Source organism: Eretmochelys imbricata, chromosome 8, assembly GCF_965152235.1.
Source record: "Eretmochelys imbricata isolate rEreImb1 chromosome 8, rEreImb1.hap1, whole genome shotgun sequence".
Taxonomy (NCBI): Eukaryota; Metazoa; Chordata; order Testudines; family Cheloniidae; genus Eretmochelys; species Eretmochelys imbricata.
In genome coordinates, this window is record NC_135579.1 from 96185198 (window position 1) to 96201869 (window position 16672).

The window sequence follows — 16672 nt, forward strand, 5'->3', positions numbered from 1 at the left end:
TACTGATACCATCCTGGAGCACCTGGATTTTCCTGGGAAATTTCCCATCCAAACCCTAACCATGTCCAGTGTTGCTCACCTGGTAAGACTTGGCAAGATCTGAAGCTGAAGGTCTGAGGAGTTCCATGGAAATTCTGGCTACATTAGCTTTGGCTAAGAGTTGGGTCTTTTTTGTAATCTTTTTAAAACATTCAGGGAATGCCTGTCCCTTTTACTTGCATAAAGTATCTTTTTGAACGTTTACTGAAGACATTTTTTAAAAAAAAGCAACCTTGGTTTCTGCTGAATTTCAACTGTTATTAACAAAAACAATAAAAATCCCCAGCCCCATCCAAGGTAGGAAAAAGTTGGCAAGGGGCAATGCAAAGGAAAATATGTAGTTTGTGGCAGGAGGCACTTACCTTATTTATTTATTTTTATTTATTTTTATTGTTGTTGTTGTTTATGTGGGAGTTCTTTGTTTTCCATTTGTTCCAATACAAAATAATTGTACAAAATAAAAGCCCTTTGTCCGGGAAGTAGTCCAGTTGCATGTGATTAGTTCCGTTTAAGTCAACAGGACTTTTCAGATGAGCAAGGGCTGCCTTTATTATCAATAGGATCTCTTTCACAAAATGCATGCCAGCACAATTTAGAGAGCTCACTAATGTAATTTCAGATATAAAAATAGTCGAGAGAGAGCATGAAATTTAAGAGGCAATTTGGTTTGTATTTTATTAATATGAACCCGGTCACACACATTTCAGTGTAGGTCTGCTGAAATCAAAGACACCCACTACCACAAAACTGGTGCAAGGAAGTAGAGAATCAGGTCCATTATTTGTACTAGTCACGTGTCCGAAAACACGCTCAGTGCTGTACACATTTGTGGGAGGATAGAGCGCAACCCAGGAAAAGCATATCTCCTATAGCCTATATATAAACTATATAGATATATATAAACAATATATCAAAGTGTATCAGGTCTTTTAGGCAGGGACTCTCTCTCCTGGATGAGTATACATCTTGTAGCACAATGGAGCTCTGATCTTCAGCTGGGGCCTGTAGGTATTACTGTAACAGAATTAAATAATAAACATGATGGCAGGAGAAAGAGAAATAACATAGAAGCAAAAAGGTCAGGGTGACAATAATTGGCTTGTGTCTTGTTAGGCTTATATACAGAACATTATTTTTGTCTATTAATTTGGGGTACTGTGGAAGAGATAATAGAAAAGACATTTACAGGTACAGCTAAATGTATCCTTGCAAGGAAAATGCACCCTTTTATAACTAGAAATGGTGTATTCATGCATGTGCACAGCCTTGTTGGCCAGCTGAGGAGAGAGATTACAGGGAGATGAAATCATGTTGCTGGATGGTGTCCAGAATTCGATGATGGGTGGAAGTGCTAGAAGGAAAATAATGGCAGTTTAAATACACACTGTCGAGATAAAAATCAAATCCTGAAGTCCTTACTCAGTATTTATTGAGTCTTTATTCGCGTAAAATGCCCAGAGACTTCAAAGACAGTGTTGCACAAGGATCCAGGATTTAGCCCAGTATATTATAAAATATATTTTTCTTTATTAGTTACTAATCATTTAGATGATTAAATCTGAAAGAGTTTAACATTTAGGGCCTGATCCTGTAGTGCTTACTTGGGCAAAGTTCCCATTGAATGTCTAAGCCCTTAATTTATTTTTCATCATTTATGCTGCTTACTAATTTTTTGCAGATCACAGAGACTGGACAGTGAAACAGACTGGTCAGTGTCAACTAATTCCTGACCAGTTTCACTTCCTGGCTTCTCATGCACTAGCATAATGATGTGGTGTTGGGTTTCCAGCCCAGCAGGGGAACTTCTAAATCCCGCCCAAAAATGTTTCATATTTGGTTTGATAAAACCTTGTGTTTTCCCACAAATCCTAAACGTTTGGCCTAAAATGATTGTTTGATGTTCCTTTGAATGAGGAAGAAGCTTTTTAGCAGGATAGGAGGCCCCCTAGAAGAGTGGAAAACCCAAACCGAATGAAAATGCTCAGGACAGGATTCTGCCCCCCTTCAGTAAGATTACTTGTATAGGAAGGTAGTCTTCAATAAGAGCAAGGGTAGTAGAATCTGTTTTTTTTAAAGACCAAAAAGTGTATTTCAGGGCAACACAATGCATTAATTCTAGCAAAAACAAGTACTGCCTTTCGTGTTCTGAACAGGCAATAGTAGGTAGTAATGCTTTGAAGAATCTTATTTCACAAGTGCATCTTGCCTCATAGTTTGTCTCTTGTTTTATATGTAAGTTGTAAGCTGTTTGAGGCAGTGTTTACACAGCACCTACTGCAGTGGGGATCCAAGGCTATGACGGGGGCTTGTGGGCATTACTGTAATGCAAATCATAAACAGTTAAAACTAGTTTATATTTGGCATCCCATCTCTTTCTTTCACTTCACCATGTCAGTGTATTGCTATGATGAACTGCTCTGCATTCAGCACGGTGCAACTCAGAAAGCTGGCTCTGAAGTACCTTAGTGTCTTGAGCTGAAATCCCATACTGACAGGCAATGCTGAATTTAGAGTGATAGGCTATTAAAAATACAGGGTTACTAAGCAACACTGTTTATACAAGGCGCATTTCTTGTTCCTAGTTCTGCCCTGGACAGTTGTATCTATAAAATAGCTTAAACCATCATCATTTAGAGGTTTTGGTTTTATGACACGATTAGGGTGACCAGATGTCCCAATTTTATAGGGACAGTCCCGATTTTTGGAGTTTTTTTCTTACATAGGTACCTATTACCCCCACCCCCTGTCCCAATTTTTCACACTTGCTATCTGGTCACCCTAGACATGATTCATTTTTATTCTAATGAAATCAAGTCTCTGCTGCCTTCCTTTTAGCCCAGTATTTTTGCATAATTTATGAGCAAGGCATAGTATTTTGTAATGGATGGATTGCATTTGCTACTCCCTTTGTTTTACAAAACTTACTGTTCTATAAATATTAGGTTTTTGAATGGCACTTCACTTTGGTGGCCCATAAAATAACATAAATTGTCTCAAAAGGTAAGAACATTTGAAAGAAAATATTGGCATGAACACATACAAAACTCCAGCATAGACTTAAATATAATAATATTCTGAAGTGCAAGAGAACATTGCCTTACCCTAAAACTATGGAAAATACTCTTTTCCAAATAAAACAACTTGTACTTGTCTTTGTGGGGTATATATTCTCTCTCTCTTTTTTTTCCTAGTTGATTTATGTAGTGACTTTTAGAGGCCTCATGATAGTTAGCAGCATTACCAATTGTTTTCCATATGTATAAAGGTAATGCAGTGACTTTATCCATCATTGAAACGCTATTATCTACAGAGTAGGAGGATACAGCAGCCAATGGGTATTGGATCAGGATCCAGATGAAGAGAATTAAATTGAAGTAGAAATTGCCTGTGTGGAACTTTGGGGAGAACTAAAGTGCCATGGGATCTGCTATGACCATAAATGGTCAGAGTTTGGTTATATATTGGACCTGAAAGACAGCGTTTCCAACAGGATAGTGCCTCTTTCTCTGTGATAGAGCATCTCCTCACGGCTGGCTCTGAATAAAGGGTGCCTCCTAAGGAATCATCCAAACCAACTCCTGCAGTGCATCATTGGATGTCTCTCATCTAAATGGTGACATGAAATAGGGGCCATATTTGGGTATATTCTCTTAAAGCATCTCTGCAACTAATAATGTTATTGAAAGTCCTGTATCGGCATTGGAACAAATCCTGAAGTCCTTATTTAGGTTTTACACAGGAAAAATTCTGATTAAAAGGGAAAAAATGTGCATGGAAGGGGAGGTGGGGGTGGCTTAAGTTAACAACCGAGGACAAGACTGGGTGGGGGGAAGCTTCCCAAATATCTTGGAAGATTTTTCTAGCTAAAAGTCAAAATCAAGAGTCTTTTAATTATTTCTAACATACTATTAGACACAAAGATCCATGCTCCTGGGGGTCGATGTAGAAAGAAATTATCAAATTATCCATTTCAGAAAAAATTGGACCAGCTAGAGCTGGGTGAAATTGTTTGACTGGCAAAAAATGCAGGATTTGGCAACAAATATACAATATTTGTATATTTCATAAATTCATGTTGATTTTGCCAATTTTTTTCAATGGAAAGAAAACCTCAACAAATTTCTGAAAAACATTTAATTTTGACATATCTGAAGTGAATTGTTTTGATTAATTTATTCAAAATAACTGTTTTGAAATGTCCTTTTTATTTTATTTTTAATGATGTTTAATTGTTAAAAAATGCTCAAAACAAAACATTTTTATTTGGGGTTGAACAAAACATGTAATTTGACCTGAAATGTTTGGGGCTTTTTAAAATTAGGTTTTGATTTACTGAGAATTTTGAAAAAAAAATTGTTTTCATGTTGACGTGAAACTAATTTTTTCACGTCAACATGAAAACAATTTTTTTGTAGTTTTCAGAATTGCAAGCGAAACGAAAAATCCATTATTCACCCAGCTCTCATATTAAACCAAACCTTCACTTACAGTCAGATTCAATTAAAAGAATCTGCTTTTTTATTACAAAAAATTTGGTTCAATTGTCTTTGTGCTAGTACAATATTAGGTTCCCAGGGTGTGATCCACAGCCCATTGAAGTCAATAAATGGAGTCTTGTTGATTTCAGTGGGCACTGGTTGGGTCCCTGCTGAGACCGTTGACCCCAGCTGAGTCCTTTTGATTGTATTCTCACAGACACTGAGCTTGACTTGGATCTCAGTTGCACTGGTGTAAGTCAGGAGTAACATCACTAGGTCAATGGTGTTACACAACTTTAAAACTAGTGTAAGTGAGAACAGAAATGGGACCATTGTGTTCAAAAACATCTGAAAGAAAATGCTAACTCATCTAATTTCTCCCAGAACTGTGCAACTTCGAAAGAGGAGGCCTAATGAGTTTTCATGATTGTTCCTGAGTTTCCTTCATGCAAGAGTTGCAACTTCTCTGCAAATTTCAGAAAGATGGTCTGAGAAAAATGGTCACAAGTTTTCCTTAAAACACCATAAAACTTACCAGCACAGATTTATATTTCGCTCAAGGTACTAGTTCCTTTTTATGGTACTAATCCCTTCAGCATGTCCTAAATCCATATAATATTCCTGAGTACTAATGTTTGCATTGGCACATTCACATATGTATGTGCAAATCCCAGTCTTCCCCCAACTGGCTGAACAACTTAGGAGACTGCCATGACTCAGTTACTTCTTCTAAAGCCCAAGATGACTTCCCCGCTAGACCTGGTCTTCACTGAAGTCAGTTTTAGGGCTGAAAACTGACTTAGTAGCATTCCAGAGCAAGGTTTAGCCAAAACATATAAGGAATCTGTTAACATCAAAACAGAAAAGGTTTGAATGTATTGTGAAATATGATTTGTAATGTGAAGGAATCCAAGAGATGAAGGTTGTTTTACTCCACACATAATTTAAGCTCCTATCTAATATCCACCCTAAAACTCTTATGCTGGAATTTATCTCTTGACTTGTTCAACTTCACTGGGAGTTTTGACTGAGCAAAGAATGCAACACTGGACACTTAAGCCCACATCGGCAATCATATATGAGTAGGTGGTGGCTTCCCATGGAGCTCCTTTGACTTCAGTGTGATTCTGTCTAAGCACACAGGTTTGGAACGAGTGGCAGATTGGGGGCCATCCTGTGTAAGAGGATCACAACTTTTATATTAGAGGCAAGTTTTAACAAGACTTTACTATTCATATAAAAAATTGTAACCCTAATGCAAATCTTGGAAAACATTTCTGAGTTTTTTCTTCACATGCATCATCTTACATGTAAAGGAATGAGTCCAGGACAGCTGGCCAAATTGTACAAAAGGTAGAAATGGCTGTTTATAAGCAAAATATGGTGTTTCCATATGTCCTCCTCCTAGAACATGAGTTATTAGAAAAGTCAATTTGAAGTGGACATTGACAGACTCAAAACTGTATTCGTACATAAGCTAAATTATGACTTAACTGGCATCACAGAGATTTGGTGGGATGAATCTCATGAATGGAATATTGGTATAGAGAGGTATAACTTGTTCAGGAAGGACAAGCAGGGTAAAAAGGGAGGAGGTATTGCATTACACTTCAAAAATATATACATATGCTGAGGTCCAGAAGGAGGTGAGAGAGAGACCAGTTTAAAGTCTCTGGGTAAAGATAAAAGAGGAAAAAAATAGGGGTGATGTCTTGGTAGGAGTCTACTACTGACCACCAAATCAAGAAGAGGAGGTGAATGAGGCATTTCTAGAACAAATAATAGAAATATCCAAACATAAGATCTGGTAGTAAGGGGAAACTATAACTACGTAGACATCTGTTGCAAAAGTAATATGGCAAATCACAAAATTTCCAGTAAGTTCTGGTAATGTATGGAGGACAAATTTTTGTTTCAGAAAGTGGAGGAAGTAGTCAAGGGGACAGCCATTTTAGACTTGATTCTGATCAACGGGTAGGAATTGGTTGCAAATCTAAAGGTGGAAGGCAATTTGGGTGAAAGTGATCATAGAATCATAGAACATCAGGGTTAGGAGGGACCTCAGGAGGTCATCCAGTCCAACCCCCTGCTCAAAGCAGGACCAATCCCCAACTAAATCAAAGAAAGTAGTTTTTCACCCCAGGAGGGATTTGAACCCACAATCTCTAGTTTACAAAGCCAATGCCTTATCCTTATCCTAATCCATCATAGATTTCATGATCCTAAGGAAAGGAAGGAGTGAGAGCAGCAGAATCAGGACAACAGACTTCTCTGAGTTTGTTAAAGTCTGATTTTTAGAACTGGCAAGTGAGGTCCCCTGGGAAGAAAATATAAGGGATAAAGGAGTTCAGGAGAGCTGACAGTTTCTCAAGGAGACAACATTAAAGGCATAACTGAAAACTATCCCAATGTGAAGGAAAAATAGGATGAATAGTAAGAGGCCAATCTGGCTCCATCAGGAGCTCTTTAATTACCTGAAAATCTGCAAGGAATTCTACAGAAAATAGAAACATGGATAAATTGCTAAGGAGGAGAACAAAAGAGAAGCACAAGCATGTAGGAGAAAATCAGAAAGGTTAAGGCACAACATGAGTTACACCTAACTCTTGACATAAAAGGCAACAAGAAGAGGATCTTTAAATTCATTAGGAGCAAGAGAAGGACAAAAGGAAATGTAGGTCCTCTGCTTAGTGGGAAAAGAGAGCTGATGACATCAGAAAGTAGAGATCTTTAATGCCTGTTTTGCTTCAGCCTTCACTAAAAAGGTTAATGGTGACCAGAAACTCAACACAATTAATATTCACAACAAGGGGGAAAGAACACAAGCCAAAATAGGGAAAGAACAGGTTAAAGAATATTTTGATAAGTTAGATGTATTCAAGTTGGCAGGGCCTCATAAAATTCATCCTAGAATACTTAAGGAACTAGCTGAAGCAATTATCCTTGAGAACTCATGGAGCCTGGGTGAGGTCCTTGAGGACTGGAGAAGGGCAAAAATGGCATCTAACTTTAAAGAGGGGAACAAAGAGGACCTGGGAAATTATTGCCCAGTCAGCTTAACTTTGATACCTGGCAAGATATTCGAACAAATTATTAAGTAATCAGTTTGTAAGCACCTAGAGCAGTGGTGGGCAACCTGCTGCCCATCAGGGTAATCTGCTGGTGGGCCGCGAGAGAGTTTGTTTACATTGACCATCTGCAGGCATGGCTGCCCGTAGCTCCCAGTGGCCATGGTTCACCGTTCCCGGCCAACGGGAGCTGCAGGAAGCAGTGCAGGCCACAGGGATGTGCTGACCACCGCTTCCCACAGCTCCCATTGGCCTTGTAAACAACGTAAACAAACTGTCTGTCTTGCGGCCCGCCAGCGGATTACCCTGACAGGCCGCAGGTTGCCCACCACTGACGTAGAGGATAATAGAGCTATAAGAAATAGCCAGCATGGATTTGTCAAAAACAAATCATACCAAACCCACCTAATTTCCTTCTTTGTCAGGATTACTGGCCTCATGAATGGGGAGAAGCAGTAGATGTGATCTATCTTGATTTTAGTAAGGCTTTTGACATTGTCTCACATGACATTTTCATGAGGAAACTAGATGAAATTACTATAAGAGTGGAGGCACAACTGGTTGAAAGATGTACTCAGAGTAGTTATCAGTGGTTCACTGTCAAACTGGGATGGTGTATCTAGTAGGGTCCCACAGGAGTCAGTCCTGGGTCTGATACTGTTCAATATTTTCACTCATGGCTTGGATAATGGAGTGGAGAGTATGGTTATAAAATTTGTTGATGACAGCAAGCTGGAGGGGTTGCAGGGACTTTGGAGGACAGTATTGGAATTCAAAACAACCTTGACAAATTAGAAAATTGGTCTGAAATATGAAATTCAGTAAGGACTAGTGCAAAGTACTTCACTTAGGAAGGAAAAATCAAGTGCACAGCTATAAAATGGAGAATAACTGGCTCGGTGGGGTAGTACTGCTGAAAAAGATCTGGCGCATCACAAATTAAATATAAGCCAACAATGTGATGCAATTACTCAAAAGGGTCATATCATTCTGGGATGTATGTAAGATATGGGAGGTAATTGTCCCTCTCCACTCAACAGTGGTGAGGCCTTAGCTGGAGAACTATGTCCAATTCTGGGCACCACACTTTTGGAAAGACGTGGACAATTGGAGAAAGTCCAGATGAGAGCAACAAAAATGATAAAAGCATAAAATCTGACCTATGAGTAAAGGTAATTTGATAACAATCTTCAAATACGTTAAGGGCTTTATAAAGAGGATGGTGATCAACTGTTCTTCATATCCACTGAAGATAGAACAAGAAGTAATGGGCTTAATCTGTAGCAAGGGAGATATAGATTAGATATTATGAAATCTTTCTAACTAGAAAGGTAGTTAAGTCCTGGAATAGGCTTCCAAGAAAGATTGTGGAATCCCCATCATCTATTTTTAAGAACAAGTTGGACAAATACCTGTCAGGGATGTACTCGGTTTATTTGGTCTTGCCGCCACAAAGGGAGTGGACTTGATGACCTTTCAAGATCCTTCCAGCCCTACATTTCTATGATTCTATTACAGATGTTCTAAAAATGAACATAAATAGCAATAGTTAGCAAATCTGTGTTTTTATACATTTAAAATGCATTGGTCTCAAGTGTTTACTGTGGACAATGATTCTTAAAGCTGGGTAATTGTATGTCTTAAATACAAACATTAGTGGTCTTTTATCTGTCTTCAGTGTGAGCAAATAATGGGGCATGAAACTTGCTCACACTTCAACTGCTAACCTGGTTATAGTACTATAAGTAACTAGGTATGACTTTGCTTTGCAAAAATAGTGTTGGTTTGTTTTTCTATATCTCTTTGAGATAATAAATATGAAAAAAACATTTATTAACTTCTTCTAGACTGGCCATCTGATTTATGGCTTCAAAGCGTCTGCAGTTAATCTGTCAAAACTGACTTTAAACTTCATCTGTCTTCTCCTTTTGGCAGCTTTCTCTACCTTGAATTCAACTGTTTGACATGTATAGTACCAGAGTCACATTTTAAAAACATTTATAGTATGCTGCAAAAAAGTTCAGTTTGCACATCTGTTTTCAATATTCTGCATCTACAAAAGTGAAAACAACTTGAAAGTTGGCATTGGAAATGGATTTTTTTTTTCTTCTGTAGCTGTGAGGACTGCATTTAGGTAACTTCTAAAAGCAGAGGAATAATTACAGAAAATGCATTGTCACTGAAATAAAAATCTCATGTGATTATCACCAATTACAGTTGTCAGTGCTGGCCATCTGCTGGTCAGATGAGAATACTCTTTCTCATCTGCGGAAGGGAGCAGCCTCTGCTGAACCACTCCTCTCCCTTCTTCTGCCAGGTGGGCAGGGCCTTCACACAGCACCTTCCCCAACCTACTGGCCCCCTCAACTGACCTGGCCCACTAAGGGAGGGCTGATGCTGCTTGCTTCCCCCTGGAGCAAAAGGGAATGAGAATCCCGATTGTGACTCTTGTTTCGTTAGCAGGAATGATGCAGCAAGCACGCACAGTTGTAGGAAAGAGGTCTTTACTGAACATGTGTAGAGGCCACTGCTGCGTGCTCAGGGGCCGGTGGTTGCCTGGAAAGCAATGTTGCCCCTTTTTGAGCTGAGCGGCTAGTCAAATTTTGGGATCCTGGGTTTGTTCCAGTTGGAAGTAGAAATTGATGGACTCTGGTATTTTCTTGCGTGTAGTTTTGTTTATTTACAAAGAACGTACGAAGTCCCATGTCTCAAAATGCAGAAGGAATCAAATATCAGGAAACCGCTTCTTTTGCGCCCATCACCAGGTACACTCTTTTCAGCCTGCACCGCCGCCACAAAACCTCTTCCCAGCTTTCTTCCAGAGTGGGCCGCAGTGCTTTCAGCTGCTCCTTCAGGCTGTGTGGCTCTCTCTCTCATCAGTCTTATTCAGTTTTGTAGGTGTTTTCTCTCTCGCTCTGTTGCACAGGAGTGTAAAAAAGTCACACCCCTAACAGAGATAGGTAAGCCAACCTGAAGCCCCACTGTAAACACCAGTAAGGGCAGGTCTACACTGCAGACACTGCATAGGCACAGTTGCACCGATGCATCTGTGCTGCTGTAGCGCTTTGATGAAGACGCTTGAAGCTGACGGGAGAGAGTCTCCTGTTGGCTTAGGTACCTCTCTCCACAGGAGGTGGTAGCTATGTTCGCGGGAGAAGCTCTCCCATCGACATAGTGCTGTCTACGTGGAGGGGGTTAAAGTAGGGGTAACTACATTGCTCAGGGGCGTGGATTTTTCACATCCCTGAGCAACGTAGTTATACCAAAGTTTGTAGCGTAGACCTAGTGTAGGATGTCAGAAGAATTATTCCATCGACCTAGCTAGCACCTCACAAGGCAGTGGATTTACTACAGTGACAGAAAAAACTTGCTTTGAAGTGCAAGTGTGGTTGTGCGCACGCGCTGGGAGAGAGTTCTCCCAGCGCTCCTGGTGATCCACCTCCACGAGGGGATTAGCTCCCAGCGCTCGGAGCCTGGCTCCCAGCGCTCGGAGCCTGTTTACACTAGCGCTTTAAAGCACTGCTCCGACTTGCTGCACTCAGGGGGGTGATTTTTCGCATACCTGAGCCAGCAATTTAGAGCGCTATAAAATGTAACTGTAGCCAAGCCCGTAGTATAGTCATAGCCTGAGGTTTTGTTTTCGGTGTGGCCCTTTGTCTGCCTTAAATAGGGGGCTCATTCACATTTGAACGAGGTTTTAACTCGATGTAAAACAAGGTTTCACCCAGCTCAAAACAGCAGCCTGGACCAAGCTTGCATACCAGAGCCAGACTAGGTCCTTCCTGAAATTTGACCCTCTTTCTCCTATTCCTCTTCTCATGCTACAGCTCTGAGTCACCAACTGGTTGCTAATCTGCTCTTTGTGGCAGCAAAGTTATGCACTGCCTCTTACTCAGGCCTTGTGGCAAAGGCACAATTGAGCCTTTAAATAATACAATTAATAATGATAATGTTTATGGCCCCCAAAGCATGCTAAGTACCTTAAAGACATGTAAAAAATTTGGACCTTGACTGAAGCGGTTCCCATCTAAGGCCAGATTCTATCCCCCTCACATAGACCAGTATCTCTGTCCACACGCAGTCCTGGAGATTTCAGCTGGGCTACTTACAGAGTAAGGTACTGCTTGCAATGAGGGAGGACAGCAAAATCAGGCCCTGAACGAAGACATGGCAGGACAAGTAAAGACAAAACTAAACGGGAGGAAATAAGGGGACTGTGACAAGGTGAAACGGCCTGGAAAGAGTTAAATACTGCCTGTTTGTCATGGGGGCAGCAGGGGATTGAAGGAAGGGTGTAAGTCCTCTGGGGGCTGAGAGAGGCAAGGGAAATGGCTTTGGGGACTGTAGCCTGTTTTGCTCAGGGGTATCAATTTGGTTTGTGTTACTTCTTGAGTTTTTGTGTGTTTAAATAAGAAATTGTGCCCTGAGGCAAAGGCCTGAACCAGACTCAGGCATGGATGGCACCGGTCCTGTCCTGGGCTGGTACGAGAGCCCACCAGTTTACCGAGACAAGCATGGAAAAGGTAATAAAACAAGACCAAGAGTTTAGTGGAACCTTCAACAAGCACCTTGTTTGGGTTAGTTTTAAATGTCATTTTATTTACAGCTGAATGTCATTAGATAGTCTGGGGGCTGGGTCACATATAGGTGTGTGTGTGCGAGATAGCTGGGAGGAGAGGAGTCAAAGGTGCAAGAGGGTAGGAAGAAAGAAGGATGAAAAGGCAAGACAGTAGACACCCCATGTCCTGGGTGTCCCTAAACTTCTGACTGACTGGATGACTGGATGGATCACTAGATAAATTGCCCTTTTCTGTTCTCTCCCTCTGGGGCATCTGGCACTGGCCATTGTTGGAAGACAGGATATTGGTCTAGCTGGACCTTTGGTCTGACCCAGTATGGCCATTCTTATGCCCTTATGAGGTTGAGAGGAGTGTGGAAGACTCAGGGAGAGCAAGGCTGATAGCAGAGGGACCCTGGTGACTGGAGAGAAGAGGGAGGAGGTCAGAACAGCCCCTGAGCAGGATGTGAGGAATGTCCAGAGTCCAAGGTGTAAAAGTGGCCTCTGGAGGCTGGAGTGGGGGTGAGAAGGCCTGATTATACTGATGAATAACACAGGGAGCTGGGCTTTTAAGGCTGCTCCTGAAATCCGCCAGCTGTTGCTAGGTTGTGGGGGATGCCATTGGGACTTAATGTGTCTGAACAACTTCCAGTGGGGAGGACTGATAAGCCTGGACTCACCTCCTGCTTCTGCAGCTGAGGAGCTCCAGTGGGACTGGGGTTTTAGCATCCCCTGAAATAATAATGCTATGAGATTCTTGGATGGAAGGGGCTACAGAAGTCCACAGTAACTAACAGATCACTTGCATCTTAACTAACTAATTCAGTCACAGCATCCCTACTGGTCAGGGCACCCCAAACATTTTAAGCCCAATATGTTTAATCAAAAAAAGAGGAAAAACAATCTCCTTTTAAAATTTCAACCTGTCATCATTTCAGTTTGAAGATCTGCTCTTTCCTTCTGCACTTCTGCAGTCCTTGAGCTCACGAGTGCCAACTTTGTGATCAAGCAACATCTCCAGAGCGGCTGTCGTGGTCTGGCCTACCGTCTCTGTGCGTGGACATTTTATACGCTTTTGTCAAGGGCAGTAGAAGCAAGTTGCATGCTCCAATCAAGGTCGAATAAGGATGTTTTATGTACGTCAGGGGAGGGAGGAAAATAGAAGAGAAGAGCTACATAGACAAGTGCATTGTGGAGATAATGATCCCAGTTAGAGTCTGTGTGTTCTTATAAAAAATATCTTTGACAAACCCCAGCATCTGGTAGTTCAGCTGCGGGTTTCCGTTGTTTGTTTTTCTATTCCTGTGCTAACCTGTCGGCACACTATCATCCCCATATACTGGATGTGCCTGGCTGTACTAAGCATGCTGAGAGGTACCGAATGTCATAAAGAGAATGGAAACTCCAGGCTCAGCATCATGCACCTTTTAAAAATTATGCTTTAAGACCTTTTTGTATTAATGAAAATCTAGGCAATAATTACCCCCAACCCCATCAATTCACAGGAGAATTTAAGTGGATGACTTCTACTAACTTCCTCCCAGTAGCATTGTCTGCATCAGTCCTTGAATTGCTGATGATTACGTTCCGTGAACAAAGGCATTGTGTCTTTAAGGTCTCTGAGCTCTGTTGTTCCACCTAGTGGGAGTCATGAGCGCCCCTGGTGGTGTAGAAGCAGTAGCTGCTGAGCAACCATACTTTGGAGCTGTGGGGTTCTGGCGGTAGGTACAGGATAGAGGCTTATTTCCAACATGGAGAGGAAAGAAGAAACAGAGGGATACTATGGGGGTCTATAGATAGAAGATGCATACATGCCACATCCAAGAGATCACCTCCAAAAGACTGAGTGATAGAGATGTCCAGTGAAGAAACATGAAATTCATGCAAATATCTGCTTGGGCTAATTTTGGCTTGTCTTCACGGATAAACGCTACGGGGTGGCACCTTTGCCCCCTTCACTTTAATGAGCCTATGAGGAGGGATATTGTACCCTGGATATTGAGCGGACAACATTAAATATTTCCTGTGATGTGGAATCAATCATAATGCTGTGTGGCAAGGAAAGTTTAGGAAACTCATTGGACCTTAAAGGGAAAAAAAGAGACCAAAAAAGTGGTGACTTCCGTACTATTGGCCGTAGACTGTAGCAGCAAGTCTGTGTGCACCTGTGTCCTCTAATATACAGGACCTGAAGAAAGGTTAGGAGAGATTCCTACCAAAGCCAGTAATTCTTTTCTTTTATATCTTGTTTATTTTATTTGCAGCTAACAAAAAGTGGGGCATAATTCTAGTCATTTGCTCTGTGTGTGTATAGTTAGAATTCCATTACACAGAAGCAAGATACATCTCTAGCCCCCGTTATTACAGAAGAGAAAATTCACTGAATAAATAAGATGCAGCCTCAAGCCCCGGGAAGTCATCTGTGTTATTTACAGACTTCGACCTAACATCAGTGGAAGTCATGTACATGTCTCTGAGCCCAGAATTTGGCCCTATTGGTGCATAGAAGATGCCTGTACTTAGTTGAATCTCATTCACAAGGTTGCAGTTCGTGCCCAGCCTCTTCTTTCGCTGCTAGTGTGTATTCCAGCAGGACAGTGACTGCAACTAACTCCCATTAGAAATAATGTGACACTCTTATTCCCACAGTATCTGAGGTGCAATTTTTAGAGCCACACGGTTCTCTTCTCTCTTCTGGTCAATGTCAGCATCAGCTCAGATGAAAAATATGACAATAGAGAGAACCTCTGTTCTTTTTCATTTCCTCAGTTTTCTCTTTTGGCGCTTCTAAGAGCTGCCTTTCTTTCACTCCCCACTGTCTCACTCTAATATTTCAGTCAGCATGTTCAGGAGCACACAAATTTCTGCATGGTGAATCCGTATTTCTGTGATCTGTATTCTGATAATTCTCTCAACAGTCAGTTCTGAAGGGCTGCAGCTCGGCATGATGCTGAAACTTCACACAATTTACTTCTTATAGACTGCTCAGTTACAGACTTGTTTATTTTTTAAATGGCTTCAATTAGTTATGTTCTGCCTTCTGTTGCCGGCCAGCCTCAGGGTTCAGATGTGCTCTTGCTAAAAGAAAACAAGGCAAACCAAAAAATGGCTTAATTAAAAAACCAGAAATCTCACATTCAGTGAATCTTTCCTGTGAATTGCTGAGGCCTTTTTGCGTGTGTGTGTGTGTGTGTGTGTGTGTGTGTGTGTGTGTGTGTGTTTTTTAAAAAGTCAGATGCTGAATTTTCTCACTTTAATGAGTGACCTGTGCAGTTGCTACATTCTTTTAAAAAAAGGGGTGATTTTGCTAACCTATCATTTACACGCTGGGTGATTCCATTGATTTCAGTGGCGTATATTGTCTTTAGTGGAGTTAGTTAGCCCCATCTACAGCAGGACCTAACCTGGCTCATTCTGTTTGGCTGCCAATGTGGTATAAATTGGTGACGTCATTCCAGTTGTTAGTGGGCTCATGTTAATGTCACAAAAACACACTGCACACATAGTGGGCTAGAATTGGCAGCCTCAGCAGAAGCATCAAGAATTTAACCAAAAGAACAGGAGCTCCCAGTGTGGCAAAAAAGATACTTGGAAGTATAAATGTAGGACTGTCAAGCAGAAGTAGGGAGGTGATATCACCTCCTTATATGGCATTGATGGGACTAATGCTGTGTCCAGTTCTGGTGGTGACACCTTAACAAGGATGTTGAAAAATTGAACAGGGTTCAGAGAAGAACTATAAGAAAGATTCATGGTCTGAAAAATATGCCTTACAATGAAAATCGAAAGCAGCTGAATCTATGTTATTTATTGAAGAGAAGGTTAAGAGGTGACTTGAGCATGGTCTATAATTACCTACACAGGGAGAAGATATCTGATACACAAGAGTTCTTTAATCTATGTCAAAAGGGAATAATGAGATCCTCTGTCTGGAAATTGAAGTCACCAAAGTTCAAACTGGAAAGATGCACTTTGGGAGTCAGAATTAGTGGAGCAGATTACCAGGGGCAGTTGTAATTCTCTATCATTTGGAGTTTTCAGGTAAAGACGGGATAACTTACTAAAAGATACACTGTAGTTCAACTATAAGTTATTGAGCTAGATCCAGGAATCACTTAGTGAAATGCAATGGTCTGTGTGTGTTACACAGAAGGTTACACAAGACGGTTTGAATAGTTCCTTCTTTTCCTAAAATCTATAAACCAAATGGGCCTGTCTTATCGATGTTGTTATGCTATGGCCATTTGCTGTAGTGTCTGAGCCCCATCCAGCTCATTCTAGGCCTCCATGTCCCACCTTCCCATTTCTCAGCCTTAGAAGTGGTTCTCACAGTACCACGGTTCAGGCACCTGGACAGAGAAGTATGGGGAAGCTTGCACTTCTTCTGTGCATACTCTACGTGCTATGAGGATAAATAGAAGGTTTCAGTCTCCAGGGCTCTTAACCTGGCAGTTTTCTCCTGCAATGAATTCACATAAAAATACTCATTCCAGACATAAATCGTCATTGCCCATCATTATCGAGGCTAG